At 38.8% G+C, this 13,061-nt stretch overlaps 1 long non-coding RNA gene across 1 annotated transcript in view; it reads right to left on the reverse strand.

The window, feature by feature from the left end:
- Positions 1–4,750: 4,750 nt before the first annotated feature.
- LOC109309545 overlaps positions 4,751–13,061 on the reverse strand; it is a 24,700-nt gene continuing 16,389 nt past the window's right edge. The window contains exon 3 of the long non-coding RNA XR_002100951.1: positions 4,751–4,846. This is a non-coding gene — a long non-coding RNA (uncharacterized LOC109309545). The remainder of the gene's footprint in view (positions 4,847–13,061) is intronic.

The following is a 13,061-nucleotide window of genomic DNA, read 5'->3' on the forward strand; positions in this document are numbered from 1 at the left end:
ATCCATTCCCATCTCTAATCTTAGAAAAGATGCAGGAGTTGAGGGAGGAAGAGCCAGAAGGCCCCTGAGAAACTTGTTCTGAAGTATGTCTACATCATTATTAGTGACATAACCCCATACTTCAGTGCCATATAAGATCAGAGAGGTAACTTTGGCTTTGTATGCTGATATATAAGCTTGGACTGATTGTCTTGCTGTGGTTTCATAACATTTCTTTATAGCCACAGCCAATTCGGCTGCCTTAGGTTTAACTGACTGAATATGATGTTTCCATGATGAAGAAGCTGTGAATAAGACACCCAAATATCTATGTTTTGACAACTTCAAGTTTGGTTCCCTCCATATTCCATGGCTATTTCATCAAATGACTTCCCCAATACACTATTTTGGATTCATCATAATTTATCTTTAAGTTATTTTGTCCACAAAGATGCTCAAAAGTTGTAATTGCTCTCTGTAATCCCATAGGAGTTCTTGACAGTATAAGTGTCATCTGCATACATTAAAATAGGAATTGGGGTTGCCAATAGTTTTGGGGGATGAAAATGAGCATCCTGCATATTTCCAGTAATGTCATTTATGTAAAGATTAAATAAGAAAGGGGCCAAAATACACAAAAAAATCACATACAAAAAGGGGTTAGATAAGGATGTAAGTTCACCCTTCAAGTGCCACCTAACTTGGGCCCAAGTATCTTTATAATATTTTATCAAAAAATGCAAAAGGGAAGGGTTAATCCCATCATTTATCAGTTTCTCCAAAAGTTTACTTCTATCTATACTGTCAAAAGCTACTGACAAGTCTACAAATGCAATATACAGTGCTGGTTTGCGCATCTGTGTATACTTGTGTCTCAAAAATTGAAGAATAAATATGTTATCAATAGTGGAATTTCCATCCTTAAATCCCTCCTGATGTTCATGTAGTATGTTTTTCCCTTTTACCCATGCTATGAGATGATATAACAAATGGCAGCCAAAACTTTTAACTGAAACACCTATCAAACTTATAGGATGATAAGATTCTGGCTTATTTTTCAAACCTTTCTTGAAAATTGGTACAATAATACTCCCTTTCCAGGAATCTGGGACCTTGGAGAACATATAACAGCAGCAGAATCTCTCAATGCCTGAAGAAGGGTGTTTGTGCCTGAAAGCTTGCAAAGAACTTTTTTCCAACTATTTAGTTGGTCTAATAAAAGATATCACGTTTATTCAAAGAACCTTGTCTGCCTAACTCACTCCTAGTTGGGCCCCTGCTTGACAAATTTCTAGCAGCAAATCACAACTGTGCAGGTGGAGTTTTCAGAGAAGAAGTTTTACCCTGAAGGTGTGACTGTCTAAATCTAACCTAGCACCAACACTGATCAACATAGAAGCAGCTCAAAGCACAACATCAAACAAGGCCGTAAGGTGAAAAGGCTCAGCTAATTTTGTGTGCCCAATCTGGCTACCTAGGACCCATGTTTCAGGAGGACACAATATCCCATTAATAATAAAAACTTTGACCTTTGTCTGGGATAAGATCACGTGCAGATTCAACAGCTATTCGTGCTGCCATTATTATTAATGCAAAGGCATCTTGTATGTGTAAATAATTTAAACTATTCTCTCAGTCCTCACTCTTAGCTTCAATAGCCATGCATTATGTTAAGTGCTTTATTGGGTGCTGGAAAGATGTCTCTCTGATTCCAGGGAATCATAGGGGTGGTAAATACTTCATCTGGTTAGTTGTTCAGGGGGGACATATTGGGTCTGGGCAGGAGGCATGGTAGCAGTAGGAGAGAGATATAGTTAGCCATGTTAGTCTGAAATGAAGTAGAAGGCAGGGTAGATGTGCACCTTGCAAAGTAGATATATAGCACAAACTTTTGTGGGTTGAAGGACGTGCACAAAGCAGCATATTAGGAAAGTAGCAAGAGAGGGCAGAGTGGAATATGTAACACTGTTTGATCCAAGGCCAATGCAGAGTGCAGCCCTGAGGCTTCTCTGTTGTACCAGGACTTGTTCTTGCCTTCTGACTTGCCTAGTGTTGGGGCAAGAAGAGGGAAGGAGTAGAGACTCTTTATTTTCCTCTTCCCTCACCCACCTCTACTTAGTGCAGCTGAGGATTGAGCCCTTCTGGAAACTGATATAAATTTCTTTTTACTCCTTTATCTTGAGGTTTGTGTTTTTGGGTTTATTTTTAAATTGAAGCACTCATGCAAGAGGCAGTTTTTACTCTCTCCAGTTTCTCTGAGGGTGTAGCAGTGTCTGTTGCCAAAATTCCCCCATGAACTTTGCTTTCTTTCTCTTTTCTTTGTTGTTAAAGCAGTGATCTTAAGTTAAGAAGGGATGGAAAGCTGGATGGCTGCAAGATTCTCTTTTTTTCCCAGTTAAAATTGAATAAATTGGCAATTCATGAGTTGGGGGTAGCTGATTTTTCTTGTGCTCATAGCATTATTTATTTTTTAAGCACTATTTACAGAATGCAGGCCATTTAAGATGGTAGGAAGCTCCCCAGAGCGAAGGATTTTTCCATAGTTTCTCGGTTAGAGATTAGCAAGACTTTTACAGCTAGCTTCTGCTACACTCATTAGGCAGCAAATTAGACGTAGGGACTTAGGTATGAGGCTATTTCAGCCTGTTCAAATCTCTGAAAAAAGTTAATGTACCTACGTATGTAACGAACCTTCATCTTAACCTTAAGACTAAGTCACAGAAGCAGAAAGCAGGAGGAGGAACCTTTCAACTTTTTCAGACTTGAGCAGGGTGAAATAGGATCACATTTAGGTACCTAATAAATAGAAAGGATCTGGTACTTAGTTTTTAATTTCCTTGGGAACATGTCCACTGTCTTTTGGGTAGAAGATACTGTGAGACATCATAGTAACTTGGCACCACTCTGTGGGCTCTGTGTTGAGTAACTTCAGTGTTGGGGGTTCTGCCTTCTTATACCAATATAATTCTGGCAGTCTTATGCACTATAAGGAAGGGTGAACTTTAATTGTGTGAGTACTCCATTGATTAATAGACCTGAATTTGAACACCTACTTGCTTGAGACAAAACCAGTGAAGTGTTGTGACTAATTTCAGGCCTGATAGTGGAGGTCCCAATACTAATTATTGTTGTAAAAATAAATGTTTTCTTTCTAATAGGTGCATTGAATTTGGTTTGATTGGAGTTTATAGCAGTGTATAAGTGAAAAGCAGGGAAATAAGTGAGATAAGAAATGTATCTTGTAGTTTTGGAAGCATACATGATGGCACTCCTGATTCTAGAAAATCTGTTTTCAAATATTATGTTTCTGAATATTATTTTAAAGGGCATATTTAAATAGATATTTTATCAGATACAGAAAAGGGTAAGGCAACTTTTTAGAAGAGCAAATTTAAACAACATTTGCATGTTTCGTGACATATCTTGTGCTGCTCAGGTGCAGAGGCAAAAATTCAGTACTTTGCAAGTGGCGTTTGCCCAAACTGGAGCAGAGATAGCTGTTTTGTATCCTGCCAAACTGTGTTTGATCTTGGAAGTTATAGAATGTTTGTTTTATGACTATGAGGGTGCCAAGAAATTCTTTGAAGCAAAGTCTGTAACCTCTAAGGCTGAGATGGAATAGGATGAAACAGGAAAGTTACTGGAGAATGACATTGAAAAAAAGCCCCTCCTTTTTTCCTGGAGTTTTAAATGTACTGCTTGTCATCAGTCTATTCCTCTAAATTAATTATGTCAACTGTGATCTAAAATCTGGAATCTCTTTTTCAGTATATAGTAGGTTGGATAGTGATTAATTGAAATATGAAGTCTGAAATTTGAGAGGGGATGAGAGAGATCAGTTTTCCAGTATGAACTTTTATTTTTAACTTTTGAATCTGGTTTTTTATTGTTGTGACTAGGGTTATTCAGAGTAATAGCATCTGAGAAAGATAGTTTAGATTACAGTGGATTTAAGTCAGGTCCTCAATGTTCCCTTTTTCCCACTGGATTCTAGGCCATACTCAAACTCTCCTATTCCCTAAGAAAGTGCCCTAGACACCAGCTCATGGTGGTAGGCAGGGCTGAGGCCATCCCTAGCCCTCTTTTGACTTGGAGCCATTGGATGGAAAAGAATAATAGAGTAATTGGGCCTGAATGTGAGAAAGCAAGAGGGAGCCTAATTCTGTAGTCCAGCGTGGCACACACTCCCTTGGGAGAAAGGGTTCCATGAGTTCTGTTCCTTGACCCACTATGCTGTGTTTTAGGGCTCAGCTGCTTCATTAAATAGTCCTTGGATAAGACTACTTATACCCTTATTGCATATTGTTCTGGGAATCATAGAGCAAATGGAAGAACTAACAGAGCAGATATGCTTACTAATCATTCTAGGTTTAAAAAGTATAGAGCCTTTTTTGCTTACGTACAGATCTTAAAGCAGGTGGCCAACACACGACCCCAGAGTCCAAACTGAGTAATGTGCTTGCTGCGAGCAGTCATGATATGTGATGTAACGTGATGGAGACTGGTCGCTGTGGGCTTGTGCAACGATTCAAGGAGACGCATTGTAACTTCTGAAGAGCTGCATGTGGCTCCAGAGCCGCAGGTTGACCACCCGTCTTAAACAATTAAATAAATATGTGAAAAGGGAAGATTTTCCACTACTTACAAAGGGAGAAGTTCTGGGAGAGATGATTAATGACAACTGTTTTTCTGTACTTGATATGTCAGTAGGATTCTGGCTGGTCACCTTGGAAATGAAGGGTGCTTATTTGACTATGGGCATGTCTACATATGCATTTAAACGCGACTAAATTTAATGTGCATTAAGCAATTTTTAGCAGGTGTCTACAAGTGCAGGGACTTGGCACTACAGTTAGTGCACTTGGCACTGCCAAGTACCTGCAGCCTTGTTATGTGCCCCTAGTGGGTAGGCATGTCTACATGTGTGTTAATACATTTTAACTAATTGCGCCTAACTTTGATACTTACATTTGTAGGTATCAAATGTAGGTGCAATTAGGTTAATTTCACCTTTTTAATGCACATTAAGGGTGCACAGATGTAGGTGCATGCCCATAATGAGTATTAAATTAGGCTAATGTGCATTAATGCGTCTCATGTAGACACGCCCTATGTTTAACGAACACATGGGAGATGTTGTTTCTTAAGACTGCCATTTTTCTTAGCTACTAAGGCCTGAAGTCTTTCACAGGAAAATGTAAAAAATGTTGGTGATGTACTAAGATCCATATAGTTGACATTTCAGGCTTGGGGAAAAACAATGAAATACTAGGATCAGAAGGTCAGAGTTTTAGAAGGATCAAGAGCTGTTGTGCTAAGGGTACATAAACAACAGTGTATATCCCATGTAATGAGACAGAACTTTAAACAGGGGAGTTCACAGGCAGACCGCAGTAAGCTTGAGAGCATTGCTAACGTATAAATAGCATGTGTCATGGAGCAAAGCCCAGAGTTAGATTTTGTACATGGCGCACTGATGGTAAAAAAAACAAACAGAAACAGTACAGTCTCAGAAGCTGTGTAAAATGAGACCTGATGAGATCTACTAGAATAAAGTGGCAGAGTTCATATTCTCAGTCCTTCCCTATTAACAATTTGAGAAGGAGCCCCACTCAGTTTGAAATGGGATTTTGTTAAAAGGTACCAGGTTGGTGATTCCTAGTGTTACAGATACATTTTTAAATGAAGGCCATGTAAGGATTCATCAACCTCAAAGAAGAGCCAGAGATATTTTGTGTGGGCTTCAAAAGAACAGTGATAGTGAGGAAGCTGTTAAATCTGCTTGCCTTTGCCAAAATTACTGGCAAGTCAAGTGAAAGGGACTGTCTTGGTGATGCAAGAAAAACGGGTCCTCTTGAGGAAATTTGGTTAGATTTGATCATATTGGGTGGAGAAAAAGACACTTAAACTATAATTCTCACTTCTGAGACAGACTATCTAGTCAGGTAACTGGGCCTATCAAGTCTATTTTAAGTAATTGGGCATACTTGATATAGCTATGTCTGACAGAGGGCCATTTTTACTTAACAGCTGCCAGTGAAGCAGTTGAAAATGAAAGGTGAGTTTATTTCCATAGAATCATAGAAAGTGAGGGTTGGAAGGGACCTCAGGAGGTCATCTAGTCCAGCTCCCTGCTCAAAGCAGGACCTTCCCCAAGTAGATCATCCCAGCAAAAAAAGTCTATAAGTCCCAGTTATCTCTAGTCCAGTGAATGCTTGGACAATCCTGTCAAAATCTTCAAGCATCAGTTAAATAAGGTATCAAAGTCAGATGAACTCTGTTCTGTACTTAGCACTGCTAAATTTTGGATAGGAACCACTAAAGCGTAGGTTGTCACCTGCTAACCTTTTGTTTAATGGAACAAAACCAAAAATGTCTGCACCTTTAGAAATCAGTTTTAAAGTCAGTGGGGACTTGTAGATCTGAAAGAGATAGATAAAGAAAAGCAAAACACTGTCTATAATTTGGATTATCATCTCAGACAGATGCATTTCAGTGGACTAGGCAACTTCTCCATAAGGAGGCACTAAGTTTGCTGTTTTGTCAAAGGAGGTCTCAGACAGTCAACAATCATAGAAGGCTGAGATAACTAGGCATAGAACATGGCACAGCTGCAGCTAAGAGATATATTGCTTTCTCACATGAATGGTGCTGATGTCTCAGGAGAGATGCACAGGTCCATACGACAACACTGGCATGCCAGAGTCTGACTGAACATTACAGACCACCAATCCTCAACAGATTGCTTAGAGGAATTTAAAACTCTGTGTTATGCTAATGTTGTTCAATTGCTGTTGTTGTCTTTGACTAAGAAGGGAAGATGTGGAGAACTGAACCTCTAAGAGGCCCTGAAATAAGCCAGTTGGAACAAGTCGTGCTGTGTAGAAGCTCACTCTCGCCTGCATTGATCAGTCGGATTCAGGCACATGGAATGAAGCAGGACTATTTCAAATTCTCATGCTCTGAGCTTTGTCAAAATGAAACTTGAGCCATATTTCAAGCCAAAATATAGTCTTTGATGGAATGTGTCCACAAATGTATTTTCATAGTGTCAGTCCTCCACCAGGCAAAAATTAGTTGCTTCAGTGGATTTGCGTTAAGTTTGGGGGCTCTCTTCCTCCCAAAGCTGGAAGCAGAACTCAGGGAATGTGAACTTGAACAAATTAAAACCAGGTTCACCTGAATCTCTGGGAAATGAAACAAGTTAAGAAATGTTGTGATTTAGCTGGCTGTGCCTGGCTCTTATTTACCACTGCATGGGTTTTTATGTCAGTCTAAGCAGTACAGCACTGATTACAACATTTAACTGACCTTTGGGTTAGTAAAAGGTCAGCAATTCTCCCTCAGAGTGATTGAAATGTATCATTTATTGGCCTTCCGTTTTCCCAGTTTTGAAGTGATGGCTGTGCAGCTGCTCTTTAATAATGTATGTAAACAGCATATATGTTGACCTACTTATTGACAGCTTGACTGCCTTAAGAAGACAGATTTTCAGAAAAATACTCTGTTCCTACTGCTAACCTAAACAATATTTTTGTTTTAAAAAGTCTTCCTGGCTACTGCATATCGCTAAGTAGAGGCTCCTAAGGGAAGAACTACAGGTTTCCCCCTAAACAGCTGATATACAGGACTCTGTTCTTACAGCTTTTACACGCTTGTGTAAAAATAGGAAAAACATAGAATTTCACTCAAAAATAGATAAAAGCTTTGTTTCTAGTCTCTGACAGAGCACACTCAGAAGGATCAAAAGAATAAGGTGCTTCTGGCATAGTAACTTGAATCTTTCTGAAAGCTTTGAAAGTCCTGGGATCCCTTTACTAACTAGGTATGCAATATATACTTTAAAAGTTAACAGATACACAAAATACAAAAGTGTCATGAAGCCTTTTCTTTTCAGCTCTGGCCAAGTCACTTCCATCGAATACTGCATAGGAACCTGATGTTACGTTCTGTATTTCTATCATTTAGAAATAAGAACAATTAAAATTGAGCTTTCAGAGAAATGGTCTGTCACTGGCAAATCTAGCACGAAGGATTTCTGAATGCTTTCTGTGTGCTTTTGTTGCTGCTCTTAGATGAGAATTTTCTGCCAGTTTTCATGCAGAAGCAGAAGATACTTAAAAGTGGCCAATGGTTTTGATTATAGGTCATAAACTTAGTACTGATAAATACAGAGATGTAGCAGGTGATTCTGTTGATTGAGATCATTGATTGACACTGAACTTGTTGGAAAAGTGTAACAATGAAGTACAAGAATGAAAGACTATGGAAAAACTATCTGAAAGTCTAACTGAATGGTCAGCTTGAATGGCTAGAGTCTCTTCTGTGTTCCAGTGAAAATGCAAAAGATTATTTTCCAGTGAAATTCAGTTTGAAATCAACCTGTTTTATGGCAATTATGGGCTTTGGCATTAAAACATAGCATGTGAACTTTAGAAAAATTGGATGAGTGAGTATATTCAATCTTCCTAAATGGGAAACACATGAAATGATTTGTATAAAGTAAAAAACAGCAGGGATTTGAAATCACCCCCACCCACCCAAATAACCCTAAACCTCTCCTATGAATCTTTGTTATTAGTGTGATATTCACATTTGATTGTGATGATAATTTGGTGAGAACAATAGGAAAATAATCTGCCAAAAGAGACTCCAAATATGCTGGAATTTTTTTAAAAGTCACATATAAAACAATCTCTACCTCCAGGGTTATACATTATGAAGCTTGAATACAAACCTAAAACCAATAACTATTGGTAACATCCACATGATTTTTTCACTTGGTTGGCTGCATGGTTAGTTCATAGGCATATATAGTACTTTGCAACACTGCAACTCGGAAGCAATGTTTCTAATGCCCAATCAAGTGGGATATGATACTTATCAGAATGGTTAACACAAAATGGTGTAGGGCTGGATTAAGAAAGGGATAGAGGATAATATGATGCCATTGTGTAAACAATTGATATACTTATAACATTAATCCTATTTTAAGTTTGGGTATTCTGTCAAAAATAGCTGTGTCAAAAATTGAGAGGTTCCAGAGTAAAGTAATAAAAGTAATTAGAGATAGGGACATTTTTCTACAGGTCTGAGTCAAAGCCACCTGAAGTGCACAAGTTCTTTCCATTGATTTCAGCAAGCTTTGGATTAGGTTCATAAGAAAAGGAATAGAGTAAAGAATAGAGAGAAGAATAGAGTAGAGACTGATAAAAATGACACAATAGAGGTGAATAAAATAATAAATAGCATTGAGCATAGGATCAATCAGATGCTCTTGTTTAGTCAGAACTCAGATTAGAAGAACAAGGGGTAACCTGGTGAATTTAAGATAACCAAAATAAAATAGATAAAGCTTTATTTTGTGCAAAGCAATATACATTTTGAGTGTCACAGGCTGTTGAAATAAATGGGTCAAATCGCTGCTGAAGAAAATGCATGCAGCTGCATTTCAGTGGAATCTTCTGACTTTACACCAGAAGAGAATTTGGTTCTTTGAAAAGAGAAGTAGGATTGGGAAAATGATTATAACTTTCTCTAGCTGAATGTCATCCGCACCTCCACAAGGTCAGTGTAAGAGGGTAGTCTTCCCCTTTAAGGATTTGAGAACACCAGGGAGAAACCAGCACTGTTTCTGAGCCAGGCTGGCTGGCAGGTGTGATGGATCATGATGATTCATGTGTGGTTCCAGCAAGAGCTGCCAGAAAGCAAGCTGTGAAGGCATAGTTTGGTTGTTGAAGGGAACTAGGATAGTATAAGGCTTAGGGTTTGCCCTCATCCTGGGTCAAGAAGGAGCTTGGGCGTTACTGGCTTTGGGGACTGAAGTTCTTAGCTGCCCAAGGATGAAACTGGCTGAGAAACCTGTGACCAGAATCGCAGTAGCTGACTGCTGCCACCCAGCCTTGTGAATGTAAGCCCAATTTATAGTAAGTTAGAAATGTCTAAGTGATACCCAAATGCACGTGCTGGGACCAGTAGTGTAACTGGGAAGAGGAACTGAAGCACCACCTCTGGGTGCATGTTCCAAGGGAATAAAAATAGCAGCCACTGCTGCGTGTGCCACCACCACCCAGTTATGCCTCTGGTTAGGACATAAATCATCCTTTTGTTATTTAGGATTAGGCAGACTTTTCCTAGAGAGAAATGTCAGTACCTTATTGTCCATTATAGGTTTATCTATGCTTCAGTCCAAAAGCTTCTCTGGGCATAGCTCCACCCTATATACTAAATGCCTGGTTATTTATCCAGAGTGCCAGCTTCTGGGGTTTTGTTATCAATACCTGGCTTAGGTAGTTTAAAGTCAGCTCAAGTGTGTCTATATGCATTGTAATTATGCCTTCAGATTTTAGTGTGGACATCACTAATAGATATTGTCCTGGTGCTAAAAGAGAACAGAATACTGCTTCTATTGCAAGATGTACAATACAAACTCTAATCATATATCTTTTAAAATATTTATTGTTCTTTCTTGGTGGAAGAAATCCCTTTATTTTTGGCCTTTTTTGCCTGATGCATTGATGTTAGTGTTATGTTCTTTTTTTGACTGGCCTTGGTTTGATCCGTGACCGCTTTAAAATACCATAGGAAAATATCAGAGAGGTAAGATAACTTACTGTCATAACCTTAAATAAATGTTGAACTTCAATTTATTGCCCCCTTAAACTCAGAGACGTATGAATGATTGTCTTAATTTCTCTCAAAACAAAACAAACTACGCCAAAATCAAAAGGCCCTTTAAAGTATTTTACTAGTCTGTGAACTAAACAACATAGAATAGGCAAAAACCCAAAGTAGTTTTTTGGAGTTTTTCTCTTCTTCTGCTTAGACTCTTGAATGGATAGCCTGCCTAACTGGAGACTCATTGACTGTTTACCTGGATTTCTTTCAGAATGACCAATCCACTGCAATTCCAAGTTCTTGTCTCTATTTGACCTTAATTAAACTATAACAGTTTCCACCAGCTGAGGATCTGCTCTTTGTTCTTTTTCAGTCTGGCTTATTTTGGCACGCAGAAAATCTCATCTTGGACTGAGCCAAGTGCAATTCAATGAATATTCTTCCACGAGGGAGCGTTTGATATGAATATATTGTTGATGCTGAAGATTGTGATCACTTCACACAATTGCATCGAATAATGAGTTTGAATCCAAAAAAATAGCCAGGGTTAAATTTGTAGTACAAATGATTTGCTAATAATTTGACCAACCTTACCATTTACCTGCCACTTTGACTTGGTAACACCTTGGGCATCACTACAGTCACTGGCAAAAATATCAGAAATGAACAAACATGGAGACTTTTTTAACCCTTTGGAATACCTGTTTTTGCAGCATATCAATAACACCAACACTCTGCAGCTTAACGCTGCATATTGAAGAGGTCAATTTATTAATGTCATCATACTGTAAATACTTTAAATAATATCTGATCTGGATAAAATAAGTCAGTGAGGTCAGCCACTTGAATAAGTTATGCAATTAAGCAACTGGCAATTCCTTCCAAGTTTTGTTTTTTAATCTTCATGACACTTAAGTTTCCTGGGGATTCAGAGGTTGCTGGGTTTTTTTTTTCTTTTTCTGGAACAAAAACATCTGAAGATGTGAAATAGTGGAAATTTACAGAGGATTAGTTCCTGAAAAGTTGGCATCTTGGTCTTTTAACACTAACTATTTATACTTTTTTTGCATCACAATTGCAATTTGACACATTGGTATTTTTTTTAACTTTGTTTTGACTTACTGTCAAATGCTAAAAACATCAGCGAACGGTGCCCACCTTTTTTTTTTTAAATATAAAGCTAGATTTGTTTGCAGTTTCTCTAATCTGTTGTTAATAAACTTGAAAGAACACAGTCCTGTCTAATAAACACATCAAACTAATGGGGACCAAAGCTGTTCAGAAGAGTGTTTGTTGTTTGGTGTTTAGATTTCAGTCAAAATTAATCAACAATGGATGGGGCCTGCTGTATTTATTAGCCACACAAATCCCTGTGATTCAATGCCAGGTCCCTTTGACTCATTCCAGTGTATGCTGGCAGGGGTACAGGACTGATAAATACTTACATCCTTGTGACAGAAAAAGAAAGAGGGGAAAATACAGCCGAGAAAACAGACCACACGATTGGCATGAATTCCCTGAGAGCCATTTTGATTCTCTCTCTATACAGCCAGCCTGTGAATGGGAAGTAATTGATTCAGGAACAGTAGAAGCTTTTTTCTTTGTGAAACCTTCAGCTTTGCAGATGGCTAGCCTGCATAATCCAGTGTGTTTTTGTTCTCTCTTCCCCTTCAGGCTACTCCCTCCCCCAGCCCCTACTGTCATTCCCTCACATTTTATTTATTTTAAAGGGGCTTGGCTCGAGTGGTGAGGACTACTGCAGACGTGTTCCTTCATGGGCATCATTGGCAATCTGTTTGCAGCGTTCTGCAAAATCCTCATCGAAAATCAGTACAGGGAAAATGACTTGAAAGCCTACTGTGGTAATTATAGAACTGTAGTCTGGATTAAGGGAAGGGAGTAAAAACTGGATACAGGCACCACAAATGTCTCCCTCAAATTAAATGAATACCCCCCCAAGCTCTGTGACTGCAGTGCCTCATTAAAATGGGTCACGTGAGGTAGTTTGGGAAATCCTGAAGATACTGGGTTAATTACTTAATGTAATTTGCCTTGATGCAAAAATGTGAAGGTAAGGCTTTCTGGGGTTTTTTTTTTTTGGGCTGATTATTGCTTCATATAAAAAAATTATAGACCTTAACTTATGGTGGCCATCATAGAGGACATTGAGGTCCTCTGTGATACGAAACCCGATGTTGAGGTCCTCTGTGATATGAAACCCAACGTTCCTCTATTGATATGAAACCCAATGTTTTTATGAAACGTTTTTTGAAGAGAAAAATAGAGAACATAGTTTCATAATTCGTAGGGTGGGAAGGGACCTGAGCAGATCATCAAGTCCGACCCCCTGCTCTGGCAGGAAAGAGTATTGGGGTCAAACGACCCCAGCAAGGTGTTCGTCTAACCTCCTCTTAAAGACCCCCAGGGTAGCAGCCAGCACCACTTCACTTGGAAGTTGGTTCCAG

The sequence above is a fragment of the Crocodylus porosus genome, unplaced genomic scaffold, assembly GCF_001723895.1.
Source record: "Crocodylus porosus isolate Cpor-Errol unplaced genomic scaffold, CroPor_comp1, whole genome shotgun sequence".
In the NCBI taxonomy this organism is placed as follows: domain Eukaryota; kingdom Metazoa; phylum Chordata; order Crocodylia; family Crocodylidae; genus Crocodylus; species Crocodylus porosus.